The sequence below is a fragment of the Lissotriton vulgaris genome, unplaced genomic scaffold (assembly GCF_964263255.1).
Source record: "Lissotriton vulgaris unplaced genomic scaffold, aLisVul1.2 SCAFFOLD_2906, whole genome shotgun sequence".
Classification (NCBI taxonomy): Eukaryota; Metazoa; Chordata; class Amphibia; order Caudata; family Salamandridae; genus Lissotriton; species Lissotriton vulgaris.
The window spans coordinates 174,015-190,461 of NW_028244519.1; the positions used below are offsets into that span (position 1 = coordinate 174,015).

At 50.7% G+C, this 16,447-nt stretch overlaps 1 protein-coding gene across 4 annotated transcripts in view; it reads left to right on the plus strand.

Annotated features, from left to right (window-relative positions):
• Positions 1–16,447, plus strand: part of LOC147667205 (protein strawberry notch homolog 1-like) — a 273,523-nt gene that overhangs the window by 153,587 nt on the left and 103,489 nt on the right. The window lies entirely within an intron of this gene.

Consider the following 16,447-nt stretch of genomic DNA (forward strand, 5'->3'; position numbering starts at 1 on the left):
AGTTTGAAGCAGTCAGGTCTCATACCCGATGGAACCATTGTATATACTAAATTATATTGCCCAGGTTCTGAGGGATACCAGGTTACCCCATAATAACTTGATTTACTAAGTGCAGGTGAATACTTGCAAAGGTTTTTTACTCTGATTTATTGTTGTTTGTTGACTGAACAGTTGTATTGTTCTGACTGATGTATACATTATTGTTGTTTGTTGACTGAGCAGTTGTTGTGTTCTGATTGATGTACACATGAATATGTCCGACAAGGAAACCTTGTCTTACAGTGAGGAGTACATAGCCAGATTAATCCTTGAACAAGAGGCCTCTAATTTACTTTGGGGAAACGATACATTACCATCAGACGCTGGCCTTAGCGCTAAGTTAACAAAGTTAGAGCGACTAGAGAAGAAATTAATTAGATCGCGCCTTCATGGGCATGTGCTGACTAAATATCTGGAAGCCAATATAATACCAAAGGGCCTCCAGATACGCAACAAACCGGCTATCTTTATAGACGTGCCTAAATTTCGAGAAGGTTTTAGCTACGTGGCAAACAACTGCTCCAGGCACTGGATGGTGCTTGGAGTAGAGACGGCCATCGAATATGTGAAGAAACTCACACAGGAGATCGCAGAACTCAAAAACGAGATCTTAGGGGATTCAGCACTCACGAATTTCGTTGTAAATGTATGCATGGTAAAAGCATATAAAATGTAATGCCATACGTTATGACATTGCGGAGTCCTGGTACTTTCGTAATGAAAGTATGCGGAAAGAAAGTTGCGGAATAATGGGTGTTTACAGCGGGAAACAATCATTCAAGACTCACACAATTCTAATTGTTAAACTGTCGCCGATGGCCCTCAAGCGGGGGCACACGCGAATGAGCGTGTCACATTAAACGCATTCTATTTCATACCCGGACAACGTCGGGACGGGCTGCTAGAGATATATATGTGTGTGTGTATGTGTGTATATATATATATATATATATATATATATATATATATATAATCTCTGTATGACCTGGCCAAACCCTTATCTTGACAAGATCCATATATGGAAAAGGTACATAGACGATGTGCTGATGATATGGTCAGGGGATGAGTCGGAGTTGAACGAATTACACACATGGTTAAACAATAGGAGCGCTGATATTCAGTTCACAATGGCCCAAAGTAGGGAATTAATTTACTTCTTGGACCTGACTTTTAAGGCTGACAATGGATTGCTGTACACTGATTTATATCGCAAACCTATGGAAAGGAACACACTGTTAATGTATGGCTCTCATCATCCAAGGAACTTGAGGGATAACTTTCCCTATGGGCAGTACCTTAGACTGAGAAGGAACCGTTCCCAGAGAAAAGATTTTTTCTGCGAAGCAGATGACTCAACGACGAGACTCGGGAAGCGTGGTTACCCATCAGGATTATTGAAACGCGCCAAGAAACGTGCCTGGTACCAACCACGAGATCAGCTACTAGAGACCAAAGAGAAATCGAATGAGACCAGTGGCATTGTGTGTGTGACCACATACAATACAAGGAGTACTGACATCAAGAAGACTATAAAAAGTACTGGAACGTGGTGGCAAGCGAATTACAGATGGAACAACAACCGTTATTTGCCTTTAAGCGAGGAAGGAATGCAAAAGACTAAGTAGTCAAAGCATTTCTGGAACCCCCAGACAACCAGACTTGAGCAGCATTCTGAACCTTCCACCTGTGGGTGGGCATCACAAATGTGGGAATTGTAAAGCCTGTGACTTTTGCCAAGAAGGGTCACGCTTTACGCACAACACCAAAACATATAAGCTGGCACACTTCACCAAGTGCAACAGCTCCCATTTCATCTATGCCATCACTTTCCCGTGTGCATTAGTCTATATCGGTCAGACAATGCAAAAGATAAAGACAAGGATTTTACAACATATGAGTAGACTAGGATGCAACACTCTGGGTGCACCCCTAGTGGAACACTATAATACTCCTAGGCATAAACCAGAGGACATTAAGTGGAGGGTGGTGGAGAAAGTAATCCCCGGCACCAGAGGAGGATCCATCTCCAAGTCTCCATTACAAAGAGTGCAGGTGGATACATTCTCTCAATACAGTACAGCGAGGTCTTCATGAAAGAGAAGAGACGGCTAGACGAATGGGGCAACTGTAACCTATATGCCCCCTATAGAACTATCACATAGCATAGCCTGACCTTATCCGTTCCTACAATCAAGACTGACTGGGCAGAAACAGCACTAATACTATAGCAAGTCTGTGTACAGGATTTTTTGTACTCTTGTTCAAACACTGTTCAAAAGAAATGTCATATACCTTGACTATTGACGCACATTTTTGAGCTATCAATGCGCGGCCGCTTAGTATTGTTAATATAAGGCTACTTGTACAGTCCTGACTGTAAACTATTGCCAGTTGGCCGGCTGGGTGTTGCAATTTAATTTAATATAATATTTTACACCAAGTGGGCCCAGTATGTATTAACCTGTACTTACACGTCTCGATGAAGATTACTAAAACTGTTTAAATCGAATGGCTATGCAAACAACGTATTTGAAATGCAGTGTGACTATGTTTCTCAAATATATTGTAAGAATGCAATGTCACACTTCCTTCCCTGACTTCCCATACACCATATGTGTTAATTAACGTAATTTAGAGTGCGTTCATACACAGCCCCAATCCGCTCAGAGAAAACAAATTGCAGGGTAACTTTGTCCATAATGACTTTTCCGAATTTTTTTTTTTTTTTTTTTTTTTTTTTTTTTCCATATTTTTTTTTTACTCATAATGGTATGGTAACTGATTGGGAATGTAGGCAGAAGTGGCCACTCTCCATAGCGTAATAGTGCACGTGACGCTTAGACATTGCTTAGCAACCAAGCGCCGTGACGGCATGAGGCTGCACGCAACGGTAGCCCGGATTCAAAGTAACCTAGCAACGAGGAAACGTCCTCGAGGAAGGTAACCCTGCGCAGTGAAGGCATGGGGCTTTATGTAACTGGAAGCCTGGGCGTCTGGTATCATAGCAACCAGAAACGTCCTCGAGGCAGCTAACCCAGCGCAGTGACGGCATGGGGTTTTTACGTAACTGGAAGCCCAGGCGTCTGGTATCCTAGCAACCAGAAACGTCCTCGATTACAAAACCAGTTTACACTGGTGGTGTCTCTGTTGGATTGATTCCTGCCCAGCAAACATGGCTACACAGAGATCGCTGGTGGGCCCATTCATAGACGCACATACCACTTAATCAGGTGAGACGAGCAGCTCATCTGTCGGGCTTTTGTAGAGGTGGCCGTTCTCTACCAGGGCGGCCGTCTCATTCAATCGGCCTTTCTAGAACACCGCAGTATACAACACAAATATTAAACTGATGGCCACCCCTTCACTTTTCGGATCACGAAATATGCGGCTGTAGTTAACTCACAAGGATCTTCCTAAGGAAACAAGCTTTTTCTGAAGAGTGTATACACATGACACAACTTCCTCTAATAGGGTGAGTGCAAGTAGGTGGGGCCAATTCCTCTCCATTTAAGTAGGTCAAAAGACAGCGACTGTCTAATCCCTTACGCTTGCGTTATACCCAACAGATTGATCATTCCAAAAGCAGAAAACCTAACGGGAGAATATTCGTAATTACCCCAACCGTCCAACTAATAAAGGACCATTAGGTGAGTGCTTAATCAACTAGTAGCTCCCTACAATTTTAAGCCTTTTAAGAATCCTCTTTTAATTAATAGCTTCATGCAAATCCACTCCTGATGGCGTTCCTATCTAATCGGCGCAATATCACTACCCCTCCCCCTGTCCTGAAGAAGACCCGCACTAGACCCACAAATAAGGTGTCCACAGGGTTGAAACGTCATTGGACCAGTTATGAAAATCCAGCAAACCTAAACCAACTGATGTGGCACACTGGACTAAATAATTACCAAACAGTACAACTGGCCCTGAAGAGTGTTTTCCCTTGCTCTCCTACGTTCCTCACTCACTTGTATATAAATCACGGTGTTTCTTTCACTTGTGCACAATATGTCGCATTACACCCACTGTAACTGATGCGCCGTTCATTATAAAGTATTTTGATTATTGATTTACTCTCTATGCAATATCACAGGGTTCCTATGAATGAAAACTAATTTAGTGATTAAAACCTATAATTACCCTGTCTTTTTGTTTGGATTTGCATTTAAGGATTTATTCTGGAGGACATGCTAATTGACATGACCATGGCCAATGTATATGTTGAATGATTCATACATAGTTTGAAGCAATCAGGTCTCATACCCGACTGAACCATTGTATATACTAAAAAACAAAGCCTTCAGGGAGCAAATCGTGAATCTCCTTGCTACTCTAAGTGCGAGAGTCTTGATCAAGAGGAAGGTCCCATGATTGGTCGCAGAGTCATCAATGTTTGTCGCAGTCAAAGGCGTTTGGATAAGTCCCACAAAAAGAACTCATTCGTCGAAGGCATTTGATAAGTCACAGAAATGCCTGCATTCAAGGCCTGGTTCTGTGGTGGAGCTTGAGCGGTCTCTGTGCCTCCCAGAGTGAGCTGGAGCAACCTCCGCCAGTTGTTAGCTCATACCCATATTTGTGCTGCCAGTCTCCCCTGCTGGCGTGCCTTCGTGCACCAGAGGTTTGGAAGGGGCCCATACTGGATTTCTGCTGGTTGGGTTCGCCCCTGGCACCAGTCAGGGCTCCTTGGATCCAAGGGCTGATCAGTGCTGGTCCACTTCGACCTTCCACGGCGCTGCTTATCCCCGACTCAGACATGGAGCCAGAGGGGCGTCGCCAGCACTGACTGGAGGTATTGCATCCATTTGTACAGGTCCAAGATGGCTGACAGGGGAGGAGCTCTGGCTGGGAGCTCCCGGCTAGAGATTGCCTTTTTTGGCTCAAATCTCCTGATATTCTACCCCCTCCTTTGAACCTTTTACTCACCTGGGGTCATGTTGGACTACGGTCCTCATCTCTCCAATCTCCCGCATTTAGGTTTGAGATCTTAGAACGAAACCTGATCCATGTTCTGGCCACGGAGCCGGAGCCACATGGCCGATGCCTGGTGGAGCTCCCCAGTCAGCAATAGACGAGAATCTGCTCTGGTCCCCGCCTCAGCTGTCACCTACCCAGCCGGACATCGGGCACTGTTCATCCTTGCCTCTCCCCCGCCTTTCTGTTGAAACACCATGATTCTGCTGATGACTGCCGGTGGGGGTGCAGCAGCGCTGAGTCTTCCCGCCATCCAGTGGACCAGAGTGTCTGCCGGTTGCTGATCCTGTTCATCGCTGCCAATGTCTGGCTGGACTGCATTGGTGACTGCTTGGGTGGTGACTGGGGATCACCCCTCCTGGGCGTCGCCTGCCTTCCGGACTTGTGCCGAGGTTGCCTGGCGTCCTGCTGTGCCTTTGCCGGGGCTGCGGCACAGTTGCGTGGGTCTTGTTTCCCCTGACTTAGCAGTCTTGTGAAGGCCATTTCGGCTGCCCTTACCACAGTGTTCGTTTTCCCTTCTCTTTGTTGACGTGCCCTCCTGACCCCGCATCTGCCTTCCTCTTCCGGGGCTGCTACCTGGGTGCCCGTGCTGACTTTCCCCTGATTTTGACGACTCGTGAGGGATCGATGACCTCCCGCCTTCCTCCATCCAGATCTGGTGAACAACCTCCCCACTCAGACTTGCTCCTGTGGCATGTTTTTTTTGTTGGCCTTTTCGACTGGATGTTTGTTTGCCCTCCGTCCCCCCATTTTGTGGTGAGGTATTTGCGGTCCATGTCCTGGATCCTCCAGTTTGCAGGTTTAAAAGCCCCCCAGACTGGTTCACCCTGCTGGTTAGCGCCTTGTACTGCTGGATTGACCATTGCCCTAAATTGACTACCTCTTGGGTCACCTTTCACCCCTCTCCTTGTTGATCACGGTGAGGGACCTTTTTCGCCCGCTCCCTTGGACCCGTTCCATCTCCAATTGCAACCCGACGCAGTGAGGGATTCCGGCTCTGGTTGATCACGAATAACCCTACCGGTTTGTTGACTGACTTTCTGGTGTCCCCTGTAGTTCTTTCACTCCTTGGCCGGTCTGCTGAGACCTGATCTGCATTCAGTCCCCTTTACTTTACCCCATTACCCTTGTTTTATGTTATTTAATGCTCAAGCAACAGATGAAATTGTGCAACAGGGTTTTTCCTTTTCGATGCTAAGCTCTTGTAACCGATTTAACTTTGTAACACTGTTTAACCTCATGTAAAGAGCTCTGACACCTCCGGGTCTAGCTAGCGCTATATAAAACTCATTTATCCAGACCGAAGCCTGAGTCGTAATCTTATGGGCTAGGACTTGAAGAAGATTAAGAGGGCCAACTGGACCCTTATGAATACCAGCCCCCTAGACCGCAGTACGGACAACTGGTGTGAGGATTTTGTGGATGCCAGTGGACTCTACACCTTCCCAGGTACTTGCTTGGTCTCTCCTACCGTGGCTTTGGAGTTGGGAGCCTCATTTGCATTGGTGGTGAGGAGGGCAATCAAGGTCCTAGACTTTCTGCTTACCTCTGTGGCTGTCAAGACAAACGTCTTGATGGATGTGCTTCAGCTGGGCTTTACTCCTTCCGAACCGCTTCTCACTTTCAATGATATCCTCATGCGTGCCCTACTTGGCCCTGATCCAAGCCTTGCACAGGAGAGCAGGTGAATAGGACAAATGCCCATTAACCGTCCCATGTGACCCCACCTTCCTCAATCAACACCCCATCCTGGAGAGCTGTGTGCTCCAAACTTCCACTTAAAAACTAAATCTTGGCGCATATCCTACCACTCGACCGGACAGGAAATCCAAGAGGTTGGATACCTTGGGAAAGATGTTTTCTTCTACAGCTTGGCACTTCGGTTGGTGAGCACCGCATTCCTTCTGGGATTCGCAGGTGCTGCCAATGGCCGGAAGAGTCCTGAGCCATAATTTCCCAATCTATTGCTGATGGGAGGGACGCAGCTAAGTTCGCCATACTTTGTGGGATGGATGCAACCGACTCATTAGGCAGAGGGGGTTAAACTTCTGTGTCCCTTTGGGGCCAGGACATGTTCTGAACATTGGCTTTTCTTCGGATGTCCCGATCTGACAGAAACACGTTAGTGATAGATTCCTTACCTTAGAATATCCCCAGGCATCCGACTGGATCCGGAATTTTTTGTGTAGCAATACCCCTGCGCGTCGGTAGGCGTCATCCGCGGCTCTGCGTCCGTCGTCGGCGTCGTTGGCGCACAAATGACGTCGTCGGAGTACTTGGACGCCGCCCATGCGCACTGACGTCAGTTCTTCTTTTTTCCGCGCCAGCTAGCGCAGATCCGGAGAAGCTCTACCCCTAGTCCTTTTTGACTAAACTTTTTGATCATTTCTTTCCTCGAGTCTTCGACTCTATCGGTGCCGGTAGGGATGCCCGGGTTCAAACCCTGTTCGAAGTGCGACCGACTGATGTCGGTTACGGACCCCCATCGCCGGTGCTTGAAGTGCTTAGGCCTCGACCGCGACGACCGCACCTGCTCCGACTGCCGGGCCCCGACGTCTAAAGCTAGGCGGAAGCGACTCTAGCTCCGGCAGTCGGCCCTGCGCCGTTCCAGGTCCCGGTCCCGGTACCACGGGAGGTCGAGGGACCGGTCGCGGGGTCGGAGTCATCGCAGCTCCGGGAGTGGACATCGGTTGTCAGGATCCAAGTCCTCAGGTAAGAGGCATGAGAGGTCGGAGAGACGTCATCGTTCCTCCGACCCACCCCGACGCTCGCACGATGCGGCCGGGGGCTCGGGCGACACCGCCCACGCGGCTCAGAGGGAGTCGCAAGCGTCGCCGCCTGCCCCACACCTCAGGGTCCCTGGGCACGGCGGGACGCCGGAGGAGATCGAGCGGTACCTCATGGCCATGAGGTCCCTCCCTCAGGGGGGGTCCGGGCCCAACGGTCCCGGCTGGAGTCCCTTAGCGGGCCGGGTGCTTCAGCCCCGGCGCCGCCGGGTGCTTCGGCCCCGGCGCCGCCGGGTGCTTCGGCCCCGGCACCGCCAGCGACTTTGGCCCCGGCGCCGCAGGACCTCACCGAATCCGCTCCTGGATCCGGGTCGTCGCCGGTCGACCTCACGACCTTGCCGGCGCCGACCCCACGGGTGTCGCCCCTGGCGCCCACTGTGGACGCCGCCCCCAATGTTCCCTTCGGTCTGACTCTGGTGCCGAAACAGCGCCGCTTCCGACGGCCTTTGGAGATTTTTATTTCCATGAGGAGGCCCCGTCTGTTAATCCTGTTTTACAGGCGACGGGTGGCGAGGAAGATTGGGATGGGTCTGAGGACCCTCTGGCACTGGAGTGCCAGTCTCAACAGGACTGGACATATGAGCTTGGGGAGGCCAGTGGTATTGACACTTCGCCAGACACTGGATTTGTCTCCCCTCCGACCGTGGCTTCGGAGGAGGGGTCTACATATAATGTAGTCCAAACCCGCCACAGGCCCGCCTGTGGATAGGAACGTGGCCAGACGCTACCGCCCGGCCCCGGGCGACCCTTGTTTTCTGTCCACCCATCCCACCCCGAGAGCCTGGTTATCCAGGCCTCCACTTCCCAGACCGCGTTCCCGTCGGCCCCGCGCGATCGGGAATCCAAGAGATATGAACAGTTCGGGAAGAAGGTGTTCTCGTCCCTAAGCTTAGGGCTGCGTTCTGTCAATACCGCCTGTCTCTTGGACCACTACACCCACACACTGTGGGACGCGGTTGCGGACGTGCTGCCACAATGCCCGGAGGAGGTCAGGTCTAATCTCGCCCAAACCCTTGCGTAGGGCCGAGATACAGCGCAATATTCCATCCGGTGTGGGCTGGATACCACGGACTCACTGGGCAGGGCGATGGCAACGACGGTGGCGGTTCGACGCCACGCCTGGTTGAGGTCCGCCAACTTTTCGGCCGATGTCCAGGCCACACTTCTGGACATGCTGTTCGATGGCCGTCGCCTCTTTGGCGACAAGGCAGACCATGCGCTTGAGCGTTTTAAGGATTCCAGGGCTACGGCCAAGTCCTTGGGCCTCTCGGCCACACGCCAGCAATCGGGTGCCTTTCGCTCCTTTCGTGGCCACACACGTGCTGCCAGCCACGCGCCGCAGAATGTTCTACAGCGCGGTGGCGGCCGTGGTAACTGCCGTGGCGGCGGTCGGGGACAACGGCGAGGCCAGTCCACACCTCCCTCCGCAGCACCTGCCTCAAAACCTTCCGAGTTTTCAGGCCCATGTGACGCCTGTGGGAGGCAGGGTTCGCCATCACCTCTCCCACTGGCGCACTGTCACGTCGGACAGGTGGGTGCTGCAGATCATCCTAAGGGGCTACTCCCTCCCCTTCGAGGCGACCCCTCCAGCCATGCCACCGCAATTCCACCGCGTGTCGGGGATCACTTGGTGCTTCTGCAAGAGGAAGTCACGGCCCTCTTGGCCAAGGGTGCCATTGAGCGCGTTCCTGGGCCAGAAGTATGGTGTGGTTGTTACTCCCACTACTTTCTGGTACCCAAGAAGGGCAAAGGGGGCCTACGCCCTATCTTGGACCTACGGAACGCCAACGGCTTCCTCCGGAAGGAGAAGTTCAAGATGCTGACTTTGGCTCAGGTCTTAGCTGCCCTAGACCCTGGAGACTGGCTGGTAGCGTTGGACTTGCAGGACTCTTATTTTCACATCCCCGTCCTGCCGGCCCACCGGCGTTACCTGCGGTTCATGGTAGGCGAAGAGCACTTTCAATTTACCGTGCTCCCCTTCGGCCTTACCAGCGCCCCACGGGTGTTCACGAAGGTGATGGCGATGGTCGCAGCTCATCTGCGCAGGTTAGGGGTGTCAGTCTTCCCCCTACCTCGACGACTGGTTGTTGAAGGCGGGCTCGCCCCAGACAGTCGTCAGCCACCTCAGACTGCGGCCGACCTCCTGCACTTGCTGGGGTTCTCCATCAACGTGCCGAAGTCGCACCTGTGTCCCTCTCAGAAGCTCCTCTTCATTGGAGCGGTTCTCGACTCTGCGCAGTTTCGGGTTTACCCACCCGAACAGCGGGTTCGGGATATACAGGCTGATTCCAATCTTTCAGCCTTTATCCCGAGTCTCGGTGAGGTTGACGCTGCGGCTTCTGGGGCTGATGGCCTCCTGCATCCTCCTGGTGCATCACGCCCGGTGGCGGATGCGGGCTCTGCAGTGGAACCTGAAGTTTCAGTGGGCCCAGCATCAGGGCAACTTGTCCGATCATGTCTTGATCTCTGAGGGCACTGCAAGACCACTGCAGTGGTGGCTCACGGACCGCGATTGGGTCATTGGCAGATCCCTCTCCCTACCCCATCCGGAGCATGTGGTTGTGACGGACGCGCCCCTCCAGGGCTGGGGAGGCCACATGGGAGAGGCGGAGATCAGAGTCCTCAGGTCTCCGGCGGAGTCCCGGCTCCATATCAACCTGTTGGAGCTGCGGGCGATTTGTCTAGCACTGAAGGCATTCCTCCCCTCTGTCCGGGGGAGTGCAGTGCAGGTGTTCACGGACAACACCACCGCCATGTGGTACTGCAACAAACAGGGCGGGGTGGGATCGTGGACCCTATGCCAGGAGGCTCTGTGCCTCTGGCAGTGGCTGGAACATCAGGGCGTGACCCTGGTGGTTCAACACCTGGCAGGCTCTCTGAATACCAGGGCGGACGAACTCAGCCGTCTGTGCATGATGGATCACGAATGGCGTCTGAACTCTGAATTGGCTGAAGGCCTCTTTCAGCTTTAGGGAGAGCCTTGGTTAGATCTATTTGCCACAGAAGAGAACGCACAATGTCATCAGTTCTGCGCGTTGGAATTTCCAGACGCTTTTCGTCGCGAGTGGAGTTGCGGTCTGTTGTACTCCTTTCCGCCTATACCACTTCTGCCCAGACTGCTGAAGAAGATCAGGCGCGACCTGGCCCAGGTTATCCTTGTGGCTCCATACTGGGCACGAAGATACTGGTATCCCGAGCTACTCAGCATGTCAGTCGATCCCCCCCGATTCGTCTGCCTCTTCGGGAGGACCTTCTGTCACAGCAGCAGGGGACGGTTCTGCACCCGAACCTGTCCAGTCTCCACCTACAAGCTTGGAGATTGAGGGGCGACAGTTGAGGCCATTTGACTTGCCTCCCGAAGTCTGTGACCTCATTCTGGCAGCCAGGTGTCCCTCCACAAAGTCGGTATACGCCTGCAGGTGGAACAGATTTGTGGCATGGTGCACAGCAAAGGCTGTGGACCCACTCTCCGCACCCCTTTCTGAGGTTCTTCTCTTTCTTCTTTCCCATGCCCGGCAGGGCTCTGCTCTGGGCTCTCTCAAGGGGTACCTTTCTGCTCTTTCCGCCTTCTTACGGCTACCTGATCAGCCATCCTTATTCAAGTCCCCCATTGTAAATAGGTTTCTGAAGGGCATCACACACATGTTCCCTTCGTGATGCCCCAGTGGGACTTGAATCTTGTACTTACTTACTTAATGTGTGCTCCCTTTGAGCCGCTCCATAACTGTCCTCTCCGTCTTCTTACTTTGAAGACTGCTTTCCTGGTTGCCATCACCTCTGCCAGGAGAGTGAGTGAGCTCCAGGCTCTTTCTTCTACATCTCCTTTCCTCTCTGTTCATCCGGACAAGGTTGTGTTGCGGACAAGACCTTCCTTTCTGCCCAAGGTTGTCACGGCCTTCCACATCGGGCAGTCCATTACTTTGCCCACCTTCTTTCCGCCTCCGCATCCCTCGAAAGAGGGAGAGGCTCCACCGTCTGGACCCAAAACGTGCGCTCTCTAACTACCTAGATCGCACACCACAGTTCCGGGTGGATGACCAACTCTTTGTTGGTTACGTGGGCGCTAAGAAAGGAAATGCGGTGCACATGAGGACCATCTCGTGGTGGATCATCTTGTGTATCCAGGCATGTTACTCCATGGCCAAAAAGGAGCCCCCTGCTGGATTGCGGGCTCATTCTACTCTGGCCACGGCGACTACAACTGCCCTGGGCCGAGGAGTGCCCTTGCCAGGCAGCTACGTGGGCCTCGCTGCACACGTTTGCAAGACACTACTGCCTGGACAGCCAAGTCCGGAGGGATGGCTTCTTTGGCCGTTCCGTCCTCCAGGACTTTCTGGTGTGATTATTGGTTTGCAGACCCACCAACGGGGTTGGTATTGCTGGGGTATCTATTCTAAGGTAAGGAATCGATCACTAACGTGTATCTTTCAGATGCACAAGTTACTACTTGTGTAACGATATAGCTGTAAGAGACATTAGTTAGTGATAGATTCCTTACCGACCCACCCATCCTCCCCGTTCTGCGAACCGATATCTAGGGTTAAGGTCATCCCCTTTCAGGGCCCTAGTTTCATGGCACCAGTGTTGGTTCCATCATGGCTCTGCGTATCTGGCGCGGAAAAGCTGTGTATCAGAACTGACGTCAGCGCGCATGGGCGGCGTCTAAGTACTCAGATGTCATTCCGGCGCTAACGACGCCGACGACGGACGCGGAGCCGTGGACTTCGCCTACCGACACTCAGGAGTATTGCTACACAAACATTTCCGGATCCAGTCTGACGCCTGGGGATATTCTAAGGTAAGGAATCTATCACTAACTAATGTCTCTTACAGATATATTGTTACACAAGTAGTAACTTGTGCTTCTCCCTTGATGGCTTCCTTCTCTTCAGAGACGAGACTAACTCAGCGCTAAATCGCTTCAGGGACAGCAGAGCTACAGCCAGGTCCTTGGGCCTTTCCACATTCCCTTGCCAACCACAGTCTGTCTTTCGCGGCCATAGAAGGGGCTTTCAGCCATGTCTCTTCCCGACCAGGCACCACAGCACACAAGCTTCACAGCACTAGCCTGGCCAAAGAAGCGGGACCCACAGGCCCTGTGGGTTTGATATGTAGAGGTTGAGCCAGTCCACCTCTTTACCATGCAGCCACAGCCTCCAAGCCTCTTTCGTTTGCCCCCCGACCATCATGGGCACCAAGTGGGTGGCAGGTTACATGACCACCTGTACTGCTGTAGGATGTTAACATCCGACTGCTTGGTTCTCCAGATTGCCCACAGGAGCTACTCCCTCTCCTTTGCAACTACCCCTCCACCAATGTCACCCACTAGCTACAGGCTGATGGAGGACCAGATCTCCTTAATATACCAGGAAGTGGCGGTTCTCTTGGCCAAGAGTACCCTAGAGAGTGTGTTGGCATCAGAAGTAGGTTGTGGTTGCTGTTCCTGCCATTTCTGGTGCCCAATAAGGATGGATGCCTTCATACTATCCTAGACCTGAACCCTCTCAATTTCTTCCTGAAAAAGAAGAAATGCTCACACTTGCTCAAGTCCAGTCTGCCCTGGACCCGGGAAACTGGATAGTAGCGTTTGACTTTCAGGACTCGTACTTCATTCTCATACTCCCTGCCCACAGATGTTACCTGTGGTTCACAGTAGGTCACAAGCACTTCAGTTGTGCTCCCTTATGACCTTACCAGCACCCTTCCTGTATTATCCAAGGTGATGATGGTGGTTGCGGCGCATCTGTGGAAAGTGCCAGTCTTTCCCTATCTTGACGACTGGCTGCAGAATGCGGCTCATCCCAAGCTGTTGTATCCCACTTCCAGACTAAGTTGGACCTTCTGTACTCGCTTGGTTTCGCTATCAGAGAGCCGAAGTCGCACCCGACCCCTTCTCAAACTCTCACTTTCATTCAAGTTGATCTGGACACAGTGCAGTTTTGGGTTTCTCCTCTCGAACTGAGAGTCCAGGATATTCATGCAATGATATTGATTCTCCATTTGGATTTCGGTGAGACTGAGTGAGGCTGCTGGGCCTCATGGCCTTCTGCATCCTGCTTGACTCATGCCCCATGGCTTATGCGGGCTCAGCAGTGAGACTCGAAGTTCCATTGATCGCAGCATATGGTGAATCTCTCTGACATGATCCAGATCTTGGAGGGCACTGCAATGATGTGCAGTGGTGATTAATGCACCGTGATTGCGTCAGCTGCAGACCCTTCTCCCTTCCCCAAACCTAATCGAACCGGTGCATCACTTTTGCGCTGGGGCAGCCATCAGAGAGCGATCGAGATCAGAGGCCTCCGGTGTCTGGCGAAATGCAGACTCCACATCAACATGTTGGAGCTCCGAGCAATTCGACTGGCATTACAAGGGAAGGCCAGTGCAGGTGTTCACTGACCACACTACGGCCAATTAGCACTGCAACAAACAGGGCGTGGTGGGGTCGTATAACCTGTTGTCCAGAGGCCCTGCATCTCTTGGCATGGCTGGAACGTCACAGAATTTTCCATGTTCTTTCAACACCTATCGGGACCCCTGAACGCCAGAGCGGGCAGACTCTTCCAAAGATGCCTAGCAGATCGCAAATGGCATATCCATCTGGAGGTGGTGCAAGATCTCTCAACAGTGGTAGAGCCTTAGCTGCATCTGTTAGCCATTGCCGAGAATGCAGTTTCAGAAGTTTTACACTCTGCTCTTGCTCAGAGATGCATTTTATTTTGAGTGGAGCTCAGGCCTCCTTGTACTCCTTTCCGCCCATACCACTCCTGCTCAGGGTCCTCAAGAAGATCAGGAACAACCGGGCCCAAGTCATACTATTGGCTATGGACTGGCCATCATTCCTTCCATCAGGTCACCCCTTCTGGAGGATCTTCTGTTGCAGCAGTAGGGGAGGGTTCTTCACCCAAACCTGTCCCCTTGGCAGCCAAGCGTCTCATCACCAAGACTCTGTACGGCTGTCTTTGCAGCAAGTTTATGACATGGTGCGCAGAAAAACGGGTTGATTCTCTTCCTGAGAACCTTCTGTTTATTCTTTATCTTGCCCAGCAAGACTCTGCTTTCGTCACATTAAAAGGCAGTTTTTTCTGCCATCTTGGCATTTATTCTGTTGACAGATCAGCCATCGCTTTTCAAGCTTCCTATTATAGATACATTTCTGATAGGTCCCCAATACTTGTTACCACCATCATGCCTCAGTGGCACCTACATTTTGTCTTAACTTTTCTAATGTGTTATCCCTCTGTGCTGCTACACAGTTGTCTTATCAGGCCCCTCACTATCCAGTCTTTCTAGAGGCAATAACATCTGCCTGGAGGGTCAGTGAGCCACAGGCTTTGCCATCTAAGCCTCCATACCTCAACATCTTCCCAGAGAATGTGGCCCTTCGCACTAGAGCTTCCTTCCTACTGAAGGTGGTCACTCCCTTTCATGTAGGCCAGTCCATCACCCAGCTTACCTTTTACAATCTGCCTCGTCCCTCTAAGTAAGAGAAGCAACTCCACCGGCTGGGTCCAAAAAGAGTGTTGTCATTCTACATTTCGGAAGGGAATTCAATTTAAAGGAATCTGGGCATTACTGTTCTCCCTTTTAAGTGTGCATATTTAATTGACTCCATTGTCAAATACCCAGCTGTGTATGACCTAGGATTGTGGGTTACTGAAAGCAGAACATTTGGTACTTAGGAGGCAGTGCGTGTTGATAGCAGTGGCTTTTCATTTAAGGTGTTCAGCTTGCAGCAATTTTTAAGGTAGCTAGTTCAGGAGTGATGTAATCTTTACATCCACAGTTCAGTAGATGACTGGTTGCAACATATTAGTTTAATTGCAGCGAGTAACCTGACTCTACGTGAGGGCAAAGTGGGATAACATTAAAATAGTCGAGGTGCTATTAGATGTTAAACAATTGTGATGGCCACAATGGGAAATGTAGAGAAATTGAAGCAATCATTTTTGATGTAATGCTATAAAAAATAGTTTTTGGAGACTTCATCAAGGGTCTTGTGTCTGGCTTAAGTCTATTGGGTTCTTTGGGACACAGAGTATCAGAGGCACCTAGTTGGGCAGGCCTTTGCTGTTATCATGATGCAGTTTTGTATTGTTCTTGCCATTTAGTTTGTTCTACACCTGCATTCATTTGTGATAACATGACTCTGCTAATTTTTCAATTGCAGGCCCCAGAGTGCTGCCACTTTGAGAAGGAACTAGTTTTTGTACATATAGAATATAAAGCCAAAGGATAATGTCACTAAATCCAGGGAAGATCCTAAGAAAAGCTATAATCTATGAGAAATTTGACTTGTACATTGTTAACGTATAGTAGGAACCAATGCAGTTTTTGTACTTAATTGTGTGGTAACGCTCTACAACTCTCGTTTTGCTTGACCATGAAGTCTGGTGAAGTATAACAGAAAGAAACGGCATATTCAATCAAATGAAGCTCAGGTACTAAGAATTTTGTCTTAAGAATCAAAGGCTCATTAGTTGATTACTCAAGTCCAGATGTTGTCTACTTTCTGTCTTGTTTCCAGTGTTTACATGTTTAGCTAGTAGGTTTCATTCCAGGTTGTGATATACCTCATAATGTCCACTTTTCCTACTATGTTAATTAATCCTCTATGATGGTTCAAAGCATTTTGGGTCATTTTAAGGGAA